A 16,275-nucleotide genomic window follows, 5' to 3' on the forward strand; every position below is an offset into this window, starting at 1 on the left:
AAGGTTAATCGGCAGATTGTGTCTTTTCTTGCTAAATCATAGATTCCTGCTCTCTATCTTCTCAGCTACACTTTAAAACTGACTTGTTAAAGAGAGCCATGATTAGTTGTAACATTAGACTTTATTTGATAAACATTTATTTTAACTGTAAAATGAAGACTGTAAAAATACTGTAGGCTGTTCAGTTTTTATAATTTTTAAAAATATATTTTAACATGGACAGAGCCATTTTATTTACATGCAATGCATTCTGGGTAAATGATAACGTGGATAGGTCATTAGTGTGAGCGAGCTATATCCACCCTGAAGGTTAATCTTGGACAATATCTGATGATCGACTTTTTTAAATGAAATCAGAGAGCGTTGACAGAGAGGAGAATGTAGAAATGACTCAGCCTGTAACTGAAAATGTGGATGGAGGACAACAGAGCTGCTTCATGGAAGAAGAACCTCAGCTTAGCCTGTTAGCTTTGGCGTTAGCGCAGACGCTATACTGCCTTATGCATTAGCTAGCGTTAGCTCGACAAACAAACAAGCTAAACTGAGGTYCTCCATCCATATTTTCAGTTGCAGTCTGAGACATTTTTGTGTTCCCCTCTCTGTCATGTGGATGGAGGACCTCAGTGACGAGAGGAGAATGTGTAGCACTAAGCTAATACATACATATGGTGATAGCGTCGGGGCTAATGCTAAAGCTAACAGGCTAAGCGGTTCTTCTTCCATGAAGCAGCTCTGTTGTCCTCCATCCATATTTTCAGTTGCAGGCTGAGTCGTTTCTACCTTCTCCTCTCTGTCAAYGCTCTCTGGTTTCATTGAAGAGCTGATAATCAGATATTGTCCAAGATTAACCTTCAGGGTGGATATAGCTCGCTAACAACCTCGCACCAATGACCTATCCACGTCACCATTTACCCAGAATGCTTTGGGTGTAAATGAATCAAGTAAAGTCTAATGTTACAACTGATCATTATCCCTTTAATAATCAGTCCTGAGTGTAACGTGAAGCTACAAGCCCTGGTAGTCAGGCTAAAAATATAGGAGTCATCTTAGATTTGAGAGTCAGCATCTGTGTATTTTGGTTACTTTATGGTAGTTTTTTGTGTTTATGGTTGGGTTTAACTGTTTTATTTTATTTTTTTGTTGTTCCTTTGAATTTTCATGAGGCCTCAGTTCAGTTTTCTCAGTACTCAGTTCAGCTCCTGCTCCTTAGTCCTGCCACGCCCACACACACCTGGTCCCTGTCTCGGTAGACTCAGCTGTTCGTCATCACCCCAAATTACCCCTCTGTGCCCGGCTAGAAATCAGTGGAGCATTATGCATTGTTCATACCACGTCCGGTCTCCTCAGTTCCTGCCAGTGATCCTCTGTAACCTCCCTCAGTCTGAACTAAGTCTGTCCTGCTGCCAGTCAGCTTTTGTTTTAAGTTTTAAAATAAGTTTTAGTTTTCTTTTTGAGTTCCTGGTATCGAGTCTGTGTCTGATTTCAAATCCTCCTGATACTGTGACATTAAGACGTAGCAGCTTGACTTAAATCGCCCTTGAAAGCAAAGACAGAGCGATATGTTTATGCCCATGTCTCCATGTGTTTTAATTTGCTGAACAGCTCATGAACCACCGGATGGATTTTATTGAAACTTTCAGTAAGTAACCATTGGAAGAACCTTTAAAACTAACTTTTCGAGTCAATACAATTCGAGATGACTACATCTTGTTTAAAACTTTGGCATCAACTGTTGCGAGTCAAGCATCTGTTATTAAAATATCTAATAAACCACTGATTAGTTTTCAGTGAAACTCTATGTATCACTTCAACTGATTACCGCTAGCTTTTGGGGCTAACCCAGTCAAAGATGACCGCCAAACCTAATCAACCTTAGCCAACATAAAAATGGGTATGATTCTGTAAATTTTACAGATATTGAGCTAACATTTGTGGTATTAACTGAAAGTCATTCTTATTGCAAACAGATCATGTGAGAAATTGCAATTACACGTTCCCAAAGTTTGACCAAAACAGTTACAACTTTTCTTATTTCTTATTAAGGCCCAGTCACACTATAAAGTTTTAGACAACTTATGCCAACTCAAGAGACATTTTTATGACTAAATAACCCATATATGTTATATATTTGATTACAGTATGTACAGTATTACAGTATATCCAAAATAGGCATCCTGTATATTCTTTTTATTCTATCTGCAGTGTAGACATCTTCAAAGTTGAACAAAATTTTCATAAGTTGTCTAAAACATTATCCTGTGACAGGGTCTTTAAAAAAAATCAGGCATCAAAGGCAGCAAATGTATTCCTTCAAAGAATGCTAGGCTTTTAGTTGTACATTTTTTATGCTAACACCCACAGTTTCTGCAGCAGAACCAAGAGAGTTATGGGGTTCGACTGTGAAAGATTAATGTCTCTGGTATCGGCATTAGCCATCAGACAGCTCTGTGTGTGCAGATTGAAGGAAAGAGGAGGCGTGATACAGAAAGCATGTGTCGAGATAAGAGCAGGTCACTGGAGTCTGGTTCCTTGAGTGTCAAGAAGGTCAGCCCTGATGCAGAAAACATGGAACGTCGTGAACCGTCCCTGTGTGGGAAAACTCTGCGATAGGAAAGGGGAATATTTTCAGGTCTGTTTGGGATAATTGAAGTGCGTCCTTCAGCTGGAGTGTGAGTCAACAGAGCGCCGGTCATACAGAGAGGAACGACGAAGAGAAGTGAACGAGAAAGAAAGAAAGAAAGAAAGAAAGAAGGAAAAAATAAAAAGAAGGGGCTTTGGTCCTTGAGCAGGTCTGGTTCCCATTAGACCAGGGGCCTGGGGTCGGTTTGTTTGTACAGGCAGAAGGTCCCCGAGGAGCCTGATGTTGCTCCTCCCAAATGGGCCGCCATTGAGGGAATATCAGCTGCAGTGCTTCACTTTTTTTTGGCCTTCTGTCCCAGGCCCCTCTCCCCCCATTTGGAACAAACGAGCCTTCAGAACTGTTTACGGATGTTCTCTGTTTATGTGCTAGACATGAGAGTTGCTTCGAGTGTTCCTGCCATAGCCTTTGGCCATAATGAGATGAATATGTCCCTCTCTTGTGAGTCTAACTTTGTGTATTAATGAGCTCACCTGCATGTGTCATGCGTGCAGAGACAGGCCTATCACTCTGGGCTACAGCGCTGCAGTCACACACTTCTCTTAGGCATAAACGCACACCGATCAATAAAATATTTTGATTGTAAAACAGTGGTTGCATAACAGTTTTTTCCCCCCAATCAGACTGTGTTGTGTCATGGAACAGTTTCCCAGCAAACACTGTGGAGCTCTGTCCTCCCCCCATTATGTGTTAGCCTATTTATGCAACATGAGCCTGCATGAAGTTTTCGTTTCAGTTGCTGCCTTTTTTTACAATAAAATGCCTGTTGGTAAAATACAGTCAGTTTTATCGTGAATTGTGGGAGGCAAAGGCGATAATAAAAAGACCACATGCAGGTAAATGAAGCGCTGAAGTCGACTAAYGAAGGCTGAGGGTTAGATAGGGATTGTGAAGACCAGAGCGCACTATGGGTGATTCAAAAAGGAACCTGTAGAGCTTGTGGTTAAATGGTGGGGTTGCTGTCATCTGCTAAATTTGGGTACATTCAGAGGAAGGTGGGTGGAGTTTCAGGGGCTTTGGTGGAAACGGAAGGAGATGATGTTTCTCCACTTCTCCGCCGGGGTGAGGACTGTGATTTATGAAGCAACTTTTCCTGATACTTGGGTTTGTACTTGGAGGTGGGTGGAAGACGTGAGTGATTCAAAAGCATGGTGAGATCAGTGTTTTAGTGAGGGAAGTAGATCATCACCTGTTAGTCAACCCTGTACGTTTATTAGCAAAATACTGTATCTCAAGATACACTGAACATATATTTGTTTAACTTTCAGAAAGTAATYATTGGATGTACTGTAAATCTACAGCTTTATTAGAGTCACCAGTGGTGGGCTAATCAGCTAATAGCGGAATTTGGTTATCATTTAGCGAAGTAGCATTTTTACTAACTTTGGAAGCTGTTAGTGGACCAATACTTTCTGCTAAATTAGGTTCTGCTATTATTAAAATCCACCAGTGTGAAACTTCTAGTTTTATTCTGTTTATCCCAAATTACATAAAACCAACCCCTCTTAAAAGCATTACTGGACATGTCAGGCACTAAACTTCAAACTAAGAAGAGCATCAAAAACAAATACAATATTTAACATTACAATAACAAGTACAAAAAAAGACTACTTATCAAATATGGCATTGAAAGTACAGCTATTTGCTGTTTGACTAACTTCAAACAGTATTTCTAAAAATAAACTCAATTAAACTGGAAGTATCACAAGTTAGACATGGGCTGAGCTGGTTTGGATTGGCCACTTTGAGACAAATGATCACAGCCACCTTCAAATGAAAACAACAGAAAACAAAACAAAAAGTTTGCTTCAGTCCCACCATTCTTCAGCTGGAAGGAGATGAAGACAATTGTCTTATTTTTTTATCGATTAGTTAGCTTCCACATATTTTTCTATTGAGCAGTTTAGCGTTAGCGGAGCTTCATTGACAGATTAGTTGTGATGAGAAATGGGCAGTCACAAATTTACTTGAGTACTGTAGTTAAGTACTGTTTTTAAAAATTGTACTTTACTTGAGTATATTTATTGTTATGGTGACTGGTGATGGATAAAGAACCCATATGAGCAGGGGGCTTCATAAGTGGGCCCATTGCTCTCGCCAAAAAGACACTGGTCTTTATTCAAACCTTTGCATCCCTCGGATGAAGGACACCAGGTCAGAAACACTCAGTGTTCTGAGCTTCTCAGGATCCATAAAGGGCTCCCAAKAATTGTTTTCCTTTGACTACTCAGAGCCAGGCAGTGGCCTAAGTAGTGCAAAGAGGTCTCTAATTCAAATCACACAGATCATGTAGTCCCATCACCATTTTGTGGCAATTGAGCAGATTGTGCCTAGTCAGAACTCCAACAAGTGTACTTAAAGTTTTCCTTGACAGTTCCTATGCCTGTTGGTAATCCTTCAACTCCCTCCAGCTGATTGAGCGGTAACATTTAATCCAAGCCTGTAGGGCAGTCCTACAGACTGCTGTTGAGGTACCTACAACAGGCTCTGGTCCTTTGACTGCCAGCTTTTGCGAGGCAGTCAGCTCTCTCGTTATCATTATTGCCAGCATGTCCTGGTACACATTTAACAGTAACACTGTTGTCTGCTTCGGCACACTCCCAAGCCAGTAATGATGTAAAGTGTGGCCATTGAAGAGCTCTAATAGCAGCTTGGCTATCTGTTTATTTCCTTCTGTGTACACCGAAGGTCTTTGAGAGATGCCACACACTGGTGGATTGCATATAACTCAGTTTGAGATACAGTTGCAAAACAACCTAGTGGGTATCTGTACTCTCTCACTCACTATGGTTGTGCAAAATCAGCACCCCTGCACCCACTGACCCTTTCAAAATGAATCCATCTGTAAAACAGTAGAAATGATTGGGAGACAGGTCCATCTTAGAGAGGTTAATCCAGACAGACCTGTCTTCAATCTCTGTCTTCAAACCTGGCTCAAAACTGTATTTATTGACCATTCTGTCTCCAGGTCCTGCAGTTACTGGAACAGCAGCAACTGCCTATCTGAGTCAGATAGGTTTTTTCACCTACCAGACTGGCATAGCCTTTCTGCACTGGATGCGGCCTCCCCTAGGATGATTAACTTGAGTAACATTTTTTAAAAAACTTTTTATTCTTACTCCACTACATTTGTCTAAAACCTTTAGTTATTAGTTACTTTTTGGCTGTGTTTGTGTAGTTTGCCTCCATTTTGTTCCACCAACACTGTAAAATTACACAGTACATTCTTATACAAGTGGCGATAACGGTTGCAAGGAATTTTTATTCTTGTTTATAGTGTTGCCTTATAGGTACAGTAGGAAATAGGCATCCTAGACATGTTTCAGCACTGATGCAGGTCCTTTTCCCCCCAATTAGTGCTCCTGATTTTAACATGGACTCATCTCATTTAAGACCTAACTTAGAATGTTTAGACTTTTAGTCCCTTTGTTCTATTAATGGATTTCTACCAAATATTGTACAAATATTACAAATAACTAAAAGTAACGCTCTCAAGATTAGATTAAGAGCTCCTTAATTAGTCACTTAATAATAATAGGCTCTATCAAAAACTGTTCCAAGTCTTGTCCTTGAAGTGGTGACCATGTAGAAATTAAATGAGCTCGACAGTTYATGTAAAAGGGGTATAATTAGGAAGATATAGAATTCAGTGGCACAGGGAKTAGGTCTTTGCTCCGCAAGCAGAGAATTGCTGGTTCAAATCCCTGCCCGAATGCATACTGTCCTTGTGTCCCTGAGCAAGACACTTAACCCAACCTCCCCATGTTCTCGTCACACAATCATGCTTAGTTTAATGACATGAATTGGGCTTTCAGTGTACAGATTTGACAAAGAAAGAAAACCAAACAAATTCTCACGGGTTATCTGAATTATATCTTGGGGGACTTTTCTCCTCTCTTTTTTTTAAACAACACAGTTTATCTGAGTCTGCATTACACAGTTGTGCGCTTGATTATTATTTCAAAAAATCTGAACGATTTGCTTGTTTGAGCATGTATGTGTTTGTAACTTCAGAGAAAAAGTTTGGATCTGGATTAGTCAGACTCTCTGAAGTTCATGAAAAAAAACCTGTGGTGTTGTTGCTGCTTCACTGTGAGAAGCAACGTCTAATTCAATCTGTTTTGGGTTAGTAAGATCACTGCCAGTCACAGAAGAATTTGTGTAAGTCGTTAATTAAAGCCACGTTTTTTGTTTTCCTATCCAGAGGCGTTTTTATGTCAGTTTATGGGCTGTTCTCATAGCCAAATTGAACAGTCTATATGTGAATATTTTAACGTTTTGTGCTTTGCATTTCCCACCTTAATAGTCAGAGGGATGAAGGTTGCTCATGGCTCCCATATCAAATGTGCCTTCAGGGTAGATAACTATCCAAAAGGCTTTTTTTTCATTAAGCACACTTGGAAAACTCTAATGGTATGACTCACAAATCAGCAAGTAGAACCAGACCTACTGGCAAGCAGCAGCATGAGCTAAGAGTCATCATTTTGTGAAAGGCTCTCTCATAGACGGGTGTATTTAGGGACAACAGATCGAATGACGCTGCAGCGTCTCCAAACGTGTTTTGGGAGAAGTCAATTAAAGGGCGTCACACTCGCGTCTCCGTGGACTTCAGCTGGGAGAAAGTGACAGCTCGTGTCATTGTCTGGGCGATTATTATTCAGTAATGAGATGAGACTCCGTGCTGCATGTGGGGATGGGTTGCCAGTTCTTGAGCAAGTCTGTGGAATCTGGCGCTGCAGTTAATTATCTTTACACACTGTTTAGATTGGGTCTCTGCAGTAACGCTTCTAATGTAGAGGAGGTTATTAACGGGCAATCTGGTTACTTTTTGGTAACTGTTCTTTTATTCTAAGGCACAGCATTCCATGAAGGAAGGCATATCACCTGTTGCCTTTCATGACAGAGTTTGAAAGGAGTATCTTATTTTTTAGAAAAGGCAGTGATAATGATTTATGGATTTGGTGTATGGATAGCAAGTGAGTTTGTTGTGCATTTAGAGCTCAACCGTGCAAATATGATAAAGCTTTTCAGTCAGCTATGTTGTTTTGTCGTCTCCTTCATTATTGAAAGAATGAGCAAACCTGCCAAATTGAAACTATCTTTCTTTTGCTACCCCAAACTTTGTTGCAACTTGAATCCCAATGCAACAAATCATTATGACAACACCGAGGACAAATTAAAGCCACATATGCCAGCTGATTTATGAGGCTCAGCATTTTGTGATACACGCTTCTTTGCAGATTAAAAGAAAAGACAGAAACTTAATGACTTTTAAGCCTTGATTGTACGCAGGGCTTTTATTTTGGCAAGCCCTGAATTAAGAGCTCGCCTTTATAGCTGCAAAAGAAAGTGCTTAAAACATGGAGGAACGGTGAGATGACTCATACAAATAAAAAAAAAACAGGAACAGCTCTTTTGCAAACATTCACATGAAGTGGGTGAATAAAAGCTCGTGATTTGTGGAGTCATTAAGTTGTGCACAAATCTTGGAATACTGTGTGGCTCATTTAACGCACAGCTTTTTTTTTGTGGTAATCTCCGTTACTTGTTAGGACATGAAAAACATCATTATTGTCAATCACGTTTGTTTTCGAGCTACTGTGTTTGCACAGCTTGTTGCTCAAGCTCACTTATCCCTGTCATCTTATCTAAATACAAATTCATGGGTCACTTGTCACTGAAAACKTAACCGTGTGGCAGTAACAAGAAATGTGAGGACTCACTTGAAGAAATGCATACTGCCCATCTTAGGTTATAAATATTTGAATATTATTATTATTATAAATTAACAAAGTTAGCTTAGAGGCAATACATGAAGAAGTGACCCGCAATACGAGCTCATTTATGATGATTTCTGACAAGAATAATATTAAAGAAACANAGCTTAGAGGCAATACATGAAGAAGTGACCCGCAATACGAGCTCATTTATGATGATTTCTGACAAGAATAATATTAAAGAAACATGTCTATGCAAATAACAAWAACCWAACAACCGCTTTCAATTTTTGTAYGRTCAGATTTTTATTTTAAAATGAACTCCTGTGTCTTGTTTTGTCCGCCATTACAAACWAAAAGAATCTCCTGGTCAGCCYGCAATGTWTCTYGGGGTAGGGTGGGCTGTGAAGGATAGGTAAGTGCCTCAGCCATCCCTCAAATTGGGAAAAAAAGGAGGATGCATTTGCAGGCAGCAACTGGAGCCCTTGAATTTGGACAGCCTATCGCTGTGATGTAATCGACCTTCAGATTCAGCCTTCAAAGGATGCAGCCCTAAATTTGGATACAGCCATGGTCATTTTTGTGGTTTCCAAGGTTGCTCAGTTGTGGGAGCCATCTTGAATTGCGTTGACTCCAAATTATTTGTACAGCTAATGATTACTTCTTGCAAGTTTCATTAAAATGCATCCAGTAGTTCATGAAACATTTTGCTAACAGAYATGCTAACATAACCTAAGCCTAATCTCCAGCAGTGGGAGATAACGAACTCAAATAGTGAGAATAAGACTTTAAAAAAGAAGAGGGCTTTTTTTTTCTTCCCTCAGTCAAAAGACAAATGATAAAAACTCCACACAKTGGACTCAAACAAAGTTTGGCTGTTCCGGCGCTGCGGAGTGGAATTTTGTCAGGCCGACCTCGGCGGAGTGAAGTCGGAGCAAACTGGACGAGCTCCAGCTGCAGCCAGTAATAAACACTGGGGAGGAAAGTGAGACAGTGATGGGAAGAATGTGAGCTGATCAAAGCTCTGTTTCCAGGGTGGCGTGTGGAGCCGGACCACAAGGGAGGCAGCGGCGTGAAGCCAATAAACCTGGGAAGATCCCTCCGTGGTTCAGAGGTGATACAAACTGTCACAATAAAAAAAGAGTTAAAGCAACAACACTGCTTTGTGTCAGGATTTTCACTTGTAATTTACAAAAAAAAAACCCTCCCTTATAAACACATAATTGGAAAATATTCTGATAAAAAGGCTTGAGTCATCGTCTCAGACACTTTGAAACTCTTATGTACTGCATAGATCTTATAAGGCTTGTTATTGCTCAGAATATCTGTTGGTGATGATTGCCTACTACCACACCAACATTTCAGCTTATTTTTTTGTGGCCGTTCCGGTTGACATTTCTGACTCGGAAGTTTGAAAAAGCTGGGAGCTTTTTTTTTTTTTTGCAGTCTAATGTCAAGTTAATCAATTGTAGATGTCTTTCTAGTGAATACTTGCTAAGACTTTCAGTAATATCAGTTCAGTGGTTCTTGATACATTTTACTAACGGACAGACAAATGAACACAGACACCAAAACCTGTCACGGCCTCTAAAGAAGCTTTTATGTCCCAACCCTTGTCAGGGTGATGGTCTGGCTCACGTTCATTGTGTTCGTGTTTATATCTGTGTCAGCTTTAACGGCAGCTGTGCTCCAGGCGGTATCAGGAACGTGTGAGATCTACACCCCTGCTGCCCTCCTGCCATCTCTCCTCACATCCCTTTGTGCTCCTGTGTGAAGTGTGTTTTACAATATTAACGGCGCGACTCTGCGATTGTTCACTTTCAACCAGAGGCATAAAGTTTATGTTAGAGAACAGCACGGATTCAAGTAATGGCCTCAGCCCTGATCCCTCTTATCTGATAACCCCACCTTTTGCATTTACTCTGGCAGGGAAGACCCAGCTTCCCTTTGGGAAGTAAAAACCTGCCTCCTGCAGGAAAGAAATGTACACCTTTTGATTTATGTGTCAGGACAAATGCCCTTTTATAAACACGCTTTCCTAAACAAATACTTAACTCTCTGCCTCGAGCAAAAAAAGAAAAAAAAAAAAGAACTGCAGAGAGCATCTTGTCCAGCTTCCTATATCCAAACTGCTCCAGGCAAGAATCCAATTGGTGCACGCTCGACCCGGTTCCAGAAAGCTTGTTTTACACTCTATTGATCAACCTCACTTCCTCTAAATGTCCCTCTCTTTTCTGCTCCCTTGTTAACCATTTACAGCCTGCCTCTGTYTATTATTTTACTTTATAATTATTAGAAATCTGCAGAAACAGAAAAAGTCAAAAGGCCCAGCACTCCGTGAAGGAATGCTAATTGCTCGTAACATTTTATGCAGGATTATATAATTATAAGATTAGCATATAATGAGAAATGACGAGGTCTAGATTTTTGGGGGTCAAACCTTAAAGGGATCCCCGACGGGGAGCGACAAACAACAGCGATTGATGGCTGTCATGGCAGCCAGGGTGAAACCCGACACACGGGACGCGATAGCGATCGCAGCGTTGCGAATCGCGCTCTCAGATCGTTTGTCTTCACAAAATTTGATTGGTTCTTGACTCTGAAGGCAGGTGTGCATTACGGACGTGTAAACTAAACAAATCTTGCGATGCTAATGATATTGAAAAACAAACACACCAAGATACAGTTTTATGAGGAAAAACTTACCATTAACTTCACCCTGGTGCCAATAAATTCCCACAAAGCTTTTTAGTAATCACTTGGTGAAAGTGTTAGCTAACTGCAGTGTGTAGCATACTCTCCTCTCATTGGTCAGTCAATGAAACCCTCGCTGATTGGTTGTACGCTAAGCGACAGCGACAAAAGTTGAACATTTTTCAACTTTCATATGTCGCGTCGCAAGCTTGCGTGTGCACGTCTACGTGTACGAGCGTGAAATTTCACATGCACTATTTTTGCCGGTCGCTTAGCTGGAGGAGGGCAAGCGATTGTCGCCTCACCGCACAGRCTCCATAGGAAATGAATGGAGAGCGAGCGACGTCGCCTCCCGTGTGTCGAGCCCTTTAGTTGTAACATTAGACTTTATTTGATAAACATATATTTTAACTGTAAAATAAAGACTGTAAAAATACTGTAGGCTGTTTAGTTTAGTAMATTTTTAAAAATAGATTTTAACACGGACGGAGCCATTTTATTTACACGCAAAGCATTCTGGGTAAATGATGACGTAGGTAGGTCATCTGTGCGAGGCTGATGACCTACCCATGATGGAAATGATCATTCATGCTTTTATTCCTTCTTGTTTGGACTTTTGTATCAGCTTATTCACGTTTTAACAAGAAGGAGCTGGACTGTCTTCAGGTCGTCCAGAACTCGGATCTAAGGTCGCTAACCCACAAAAACAAACAAGCACACATCATATCTGTTTTAACTTCCCTTCACTCAGTCCCAGGTTATCAATCCATTCTTTATCTTCTTTCTTTCAGGGTTAAGAGGGTCTTTGGTGCCCATATTCATCAGTCATGGTGCGAGGGGTAGGGGGCTCCCAATTCCTTTTAGACTTAATTTTAAAATTCTGGGATCAGTCACCCCAACTTTGGAATGCACTGTACCAATCTAGCCATAGCCTTGATTCTATTGATGCTTTCAAAAACATCTGAAGACTTTCTTTTACAAACAGGCTTTTAGCTAGTTGTTAGAGTTTTTGATATGTGTATTCTACCATTTTACTTGTACTTTCTATGCATGTGATGGTAAAATTTTTCTTGCTTTTGTTGTGTAGCACTTTGTGATTTTATATCTAAGAAARGTGAAATATAAAACAAATTTTACAAATTTATTTACTTGCAATTTGCTAAGGTATAGCTGTTTTTTGTATAAGCTATTGTTGCAAAGCTGTGTCAGTAATTGAGTTGATCAGTTAATAACTGTTTCCTGAAAGTTTGATTGAAATCCATCCATTAGATATTTTACAGTAACAAACGCAGACACGAGCAAAAACAATCGCTTTGTGTTCTCCTTTGGCGGCAGACGATAAAAACATGTCTGTGTTTTTTTTGTTTTTTTTGTTCGGCTGTGTAACAACTCATCTCATTTCTTCTGTCACAGCTCAAAAAGCACGTAACATTCTTTCAATTCTCACGTCGACATTGGATGTCAAGGAAGAGAGAACAGGATGTGGTAGAACGTCCTACAGGCTTTTCGTGATTTATTAAAGTCAGACATTAAGGTTTAAAACAAGGTTTAACACAAACATTTTCACCTGGTGGTTAGAAACTAGTGAGAAGCGTCAGCATGAGGTTATCAATTGAAGAGAAGCCGGTTATATCTGCCATATGGTTTCGGGTCAAAACAACAGGGTTTTAAGTTGCCCCCTTGGCGACGCCTCTGTGGATTGAATGACAGAAATCTTATCTGCCACTCTGCTGGATGTTTTTTCCTTTGTCCTTTTCCTGCTCTTAAAGGACTCCTACAGCTGAACCGCCAGACGACAGTTTGACCACAGTCCAGCCGTTGCATCACTTCTGCCTCTGCGGTGTGAAAACAACCTTTGGCTTTTAAAGTTGATGAAATGATTCTAATGATAAATGGCTGGATTTATATTTGTTTTGCTAAGGGTACTTCAGTGAGGCTTTATAAACACTGTGCTAATCTTCAGGAAGCCACAAAATTCAGGGTTTTAACCCCCACTACAACTGTGTGGGCCCCGGGCTTTACTGTCCTGAGTGGAGCAGAGGATTCTAAAAAAAACAACAGACACCCTATACTAATAATCAGGCAGGGTAACTGGGACAAATGCTAAACTGAACCATGGGAAACAAACTAATAGGGCAAAACTGTACAAATAATGTAACTTTATACTCAGGACTTGAGTTGGAAGCATGAAATGTTGCAAAAGTGCCAAAAAATGGGGCACTTTTGCCAACTGGAGGCACAAATTACAATGATTGCTGTAAAAAAATACATCTAAAATGTTGTTGTTGTACAGTAGGACAAATGCCACAGATGAGGATGATAATGTTTTTTTTTCCGGGCTAATTCAGGTAATGTTATAGACATTAAGCTAAAGGTCGGTGCGGTAATAGCTGCGCGTCACCTGCAACTCATACTATGAGCATGACGTCTTGCAACGTTATTTTCAAGGTTTGACCAGAATGACTACAAAAATAAAAACGGGAAATAAGGTGACAGGCAATATCGACCTTTAACGTGAAAAGTTATCAGCGGCAAAAGAGTGCAGGCAGAGTGAGACTACAGCACTGCATAAAAGACAGATCAAGTTTCTTATGCAAAACCAAAGTTTTCAGATTGTTCTGAGATAAGGAGTAAGATTACACTCTCGTGGGTGGTGGTGTAGGGGTGGGATGGGGGGTAAGTTGGAAGGGTGGATGAACTTCTAAAGCTGTGAGACGTGGAGAATGTGGCACAGCAGCACTTAAGCTCGGTGTTTAGAGTGCACAGAAAGATAAGACACCCCAACTCCAGACAGAACTCTTCTTGATCAGTAAAACAGAGAAAATCTCTGTCGCCACAAACAGCACAGCTGACTTTATTAACTGCACAGTGACTTAGACCGTGTGTTTTAACCAGAGAAATGGCATTTTCTGTCAAACCGCAGCAGAAATGCTGATTGCTGAAATTTGTTAAACAAACTGACTTGTTAAAGCTAAAATAAACAGAAAAATAGATAAAAGAAACAAATCCTAAAGAAGTAATCATAACTAAAACCCAAAATAGTAAAAGCTAAAAGTAGCAGAACAGAAACTAAAAGTTGCAGAAAAGTGGTTAAAATCTAGAAGTATGAAAAGGTTAGGTAAAAGTAGATAAAAACAGCTAAAATTTAAAAGTAGTAGAACAATAGAAGCTTAAAGAAGAAAAAGCTAAAAGAAAGCTGAAACCAGCATAAAAATACAAAATTAGAGTGGATATTTTTGAGAGAATACAGTTTTTGAAGAAAATTGAAAAAAATAGCAATGTATTTCTGTGAGAGAAATTTTTTTAGTAATGTAAAATCATTTAAAATGTTTAAAAGTTACAAAAAGCAAGTTATAGTAGTCATTTTCTGAATGACTGAACATTTTGAYATGTAAATGGCAAAAATACTATAGAGTTGGCAGAAGAAAGACCGCAAAATCTGGATGGAAACAAAAGCGTAAAAAAAAAAACAACCGTAACTATTTTCATTGTCTTCTTTTGGGGAAATAAAAAGCCTCAATTGAATGCAAATATTTTAGTAAAAACAGCAGCATGTCAGCATGATGGATTTCCTTCTGTTTGTTGGTGATTTTGTAATTCAGATCACACTGCCCTGACTCAAACATAATGCACATGATCTGAAAAGTTTTTAAAACTCTAAAAATACACATCTGCTGCTGATGGGAGCATCTGTGTAAAAGAGGAAGATTTTCTAATGTGCTTTTTTATGTGGAAGAGAAAGTGATAGCAATTTTTTCCTATACCTGAGTTTTTTTTCTTGTCTTTTTAGTTAAAATGTTTTTTTCCCTGATTATTATTCACATGCCCATGCATAAATGACTCACAGGTACTCCTAAGCAAACATGGGACACACCGTTGGAGCCAAAAGGATTTCCTCTTTTTTTTCATCATTAATACACTGACAGTTACATTTGTGGTCCAACTTTATTTGCTAAAGAAATGAGGACAAACAGGGAGTGGAAAGTCCCCGCCTCATTGGATGCAGAGCCTGAGAACAGTTAGAATGTGCTGTTAATGGCTTCCCCAGTGTAATCCTGGGTCTAAAAGGAGGAACACAGAGCATCTAGCAGCAGAGACGACTTTGCCTTTTTGGGTCTTTTTGTTCTTTGAAACACGAATCGACAGAGATGAGGGAGAAAAAAAATCAATGCGGTGTCTTGTCTTTGTAGATTTCACTCTGTAGTTTCTGTTGCTGGTGAATCTCAAACGTAAGATCTGCATCTCTTCATGTTTACTGTAAGTTCAAACCAGGTTCAGGAGACCACAGCCCACCTGAAACTTCATTGAACTTTGTGTTGCTGTTTTATGAACATAGCATATTCCACCCTTGCAGAAGACGTCAAAATTGGTGTCAAAGTTTCCACCATGTGAGGCGCTTTGTGTCATTTCAGCAGGCTTTTTGCACATCCTGTTTGTGTATAAACTGCAACTCCGTTGTGTTGACACCACAACTTTCTCGCAACAGGGCCATTGCATGACTACAGCCTRACCTTTAATCCAATCAAACATCACAACTTCATCGGGGAGACATTCTAGTTAAGGAGTAGAGCTAAAGGTTAGCCAGACTGGAGCCTCCAGAGCAAAAGTGCCATGTAAAGCAAATCAAACTTCAATAACTGTCATTTCAGTTCATGACGCTGTCATATTGGTTTTTACACCAAATTACGTTGTTTCACGCATCTGACAGATTAACTCAATCCATTTGGCAATTTACGTTGCTCTCAGAACATGTTGCAACAGAATACAGACTGTTCAAACATGGGCAGTATTCAGTGGAAATAACCACGAGTGTCAACATAAGTTAAAACAATTTAATGAAATAAAAGCATAATGAATAAACTTCCAGTAAAGCATTCAACGGAACCACCATTGTTTCTTTTAGCTTGTGTTGTTTTAAATGGCAGATTGTCTTTCTGAATCCTATATTAGTAGCTTGACTCAAAATAAAATGTTTTTRTGATTATCTTCTGTCTGCTGCAGACGCTAAAAAAATCTAAACTTTTCCTTCTATACTCAAAACTTTAAGCTCATAAGGTTTAGTTGTGTTAACTTAAGAACTTCAACACATTGGTGTTGAAGTTCTTAAGTTAACACAACTAAACCTGATTAGTTTCATTATTGTGTAAAAACTAGAATGGTTTAAAGGCACAGCGTGTAGGATTTTGTCAATTCTTTTAGCGGAAATTGAAATAATCACTAATGACA

The sequence above is a fragment of the Austrofundulus limnaeus genome, unplaced genomic scaffold (assembly GCF_001266775.1).
Source record: "Austrofundulus limnaeus strain Quisiro unplaced genomic scaffold, Austrofundulus_limnaeus-1.0 Scaffold4, whole genome shotgun sequence".
NCBI lineage: Eukaryota > Metazoa > Chordata > Actinopteri > Cyprinodontiformes > Rivulidae > Austrofundulus > Austrofundulus limnaeus.